This window comes from Petaurus breviceps, unplaced genomic scaffold, assembly GCF_028583685.1.
Source record: "Petaurus breviceps papuanus isolate PSGF00001 unplaced genomic scaffold, PetGlider_PUasm1.0 41, whole genome shotgun sequence".
In the NCBI taxonomy this organism is placed as follows: Eukaryota; Metazoa; Chordata; class Mammalia; order Diprotodontia; family Petauridae; genus Petaurus; species Petaurus breviceps.
In genome coordinates, this window is record NW_027186320.1 from 3,232,684 (window position 1) to 3,234,994 (window position 2,311).

Consider the following 2,311-nt stretch of genomic DNA (forward strand, 5'->3'; position numbering starts at 1 on the left):
GGTTTCTGAGAAGGCACCCAACTAATATCTTCAGAAGCTGAGAAAACCCCAACATTTGGTGAAGCTCCCCTGTCTGCTAGCAGAGTCCTAATGTGGCCAAAAGTCCAAATGTCAAGTAATTGAATGGCAACATGAGTAAAGGAGGGAAGCAAAGGAAACAGAGCAATGCAACTGTACACTCCTATTTTGGAGACAAAAAGGATCAAAGCATGGAACAGGAGGAACACAGTAAAGTCAGAATTCCTGCACCAAAAGCTTCCCAAAAAAATACAAACTTGTTGCTGGCCATAGAGGACCTTAAGAAGGATTTTGAAAAGCAAATAAGAAATGTGGAGGAAAAATTGGGAAGAGCAATGAGAACAATGGAAGAAAATTGTGAAATGAGAGTCAGCAACCTGACTGAAGAAAATAACACCTTAAAAAATACACTAATTCAAATGTCAAAAGAGGCTCAAAAAGGCAATGAGGAGAAGAATGCCTTAAAAAGACAAATTTGCTAGATGGAAAAAGAATCTCAAAATCTCACTGAAGAGAATCATTCCCTTAGCATTAGATTGGAGCAAATGGAAGCTAATGACTTTATGAGAAATCAAGATACTATGGAACAGATCCAAACAAATGAAAAAATAGAATGTTATGTGAAATATTTCATTGGGAAAACCACTGACCTGGAAAATAGATCCAAGAAAGATAATTTAAAATATATTGGACTACCTGACAGCCATGAAAAAAAAAGAACTTAGAAATCATCCTCCAAGAAATTCTAAGGGAAAATTCCCCTGAAGTTTTAGAACCAAAGGCAAAATAGAGTTTAAAAGAATCCACCTATGGGGTGGCCAAGTGGCTCAGTGAGTAAGAGCACCAGCTCCAGTGTTGGGATGACCTGGAGATCGAATCCTGGGCTCAGACACTCAGCACTACACCCAGAAATAACTGGCCATGTAACCCCGAGCAAGTTACTTAACCCCAATTGCTTAAAAAATAAAAAGAATCCACCTATCACCTTTTGACAAAAGATCCCAATAAGAAAACTCCTAGGAATATTATAGCCAGGTTTCTGAATTCCAAAATCAAGGAGAAAATATTACAAGCAGCCAGGAAGAAACAATTTGAATATTGTGGAAACACAATCAGGATAACACATGATCTGGCAGCTTCTGCACTAAGGCACTGAAGGTCTTGGAATGTAATATTGTGGAAGGCAAATTAGCTGGCATTAAAACCAAGAATCACCTACTCAGCAAAACTTAGTATCATGTTTCAGGGAAAATATTGTCATTCAATGAAATAGAGGACTTTGAAGCATTCTTGATGGAAAAAAAGAGTTGAATTGAAAACTTAACATTCAGATACAAAAACCAAGAGAAGCATGGAAAGGTAAACAGGGGAAAGAAATCATATGGAACTTACCAAAGTTGAATGAATTAAATCCATGCGTGGAAAAAAATATAATTGTAACTGATGAAACATTTCTCGATATGAGAATAGTTTAAGGGAATAGAAATGTGTGTATGTATATAAATATAGATAGAAAGATAGATAGAGATATGTAGATAAACATATAAAGATATACATATATACATATAGATATATACACACATATATGTATACACACATGTATATGTATACATGCATGTATATGTCTATATAGGAGGGTATAAGGTCATATGAATATATATATGTGAGTGTGTGTATATATGTCTACAAGTATACATAGAGATGGCACAGGGCCAATTTAGTACAAAGGGATGATAATTAAATGATGAAGTTAAGAGGTGAGAGAGGAATATAATGAGAGGAGATGCTGAGAGACAGAATGGGGTAAACTATCTCATATAGAAGAGGCAAGGTAAAATGTTTACATTGGAGGAGAAGAACAGGAGACCAAAAAAGAATGGGTCAACATTATTCTCATTGAATTTGGCTTAGGGAGGGAATGATATCCACACTAAATAGGGTATCTTACCCTTCAAAAGAGTAGGCAGGGAAGGGTATGAGAGGGGGGATTATGGAAGGGAGGGCAGGCTGTGGGGGAGAAAAGTTGGAGGCACCTATTTTCAAAAGGGGTGTGATCAAAGTAGAGAATAGAACAAGTGGGAGGTAAGATAGGAAGGAGGGAAATATAGTAAGTCTTTTACAATGCATCTACTATGGAAGTGTTTTGCATAGCTTCACATGTACCACCTATATTCAATTGCTTATCTTCCTAGTAAGGGTGGGTGACAAAGGAGGAAGGGAATGAATCTGGCACCCAAAATTTTAAAATCAAAAGTTATATATATATATATATATATATATATATATATATATA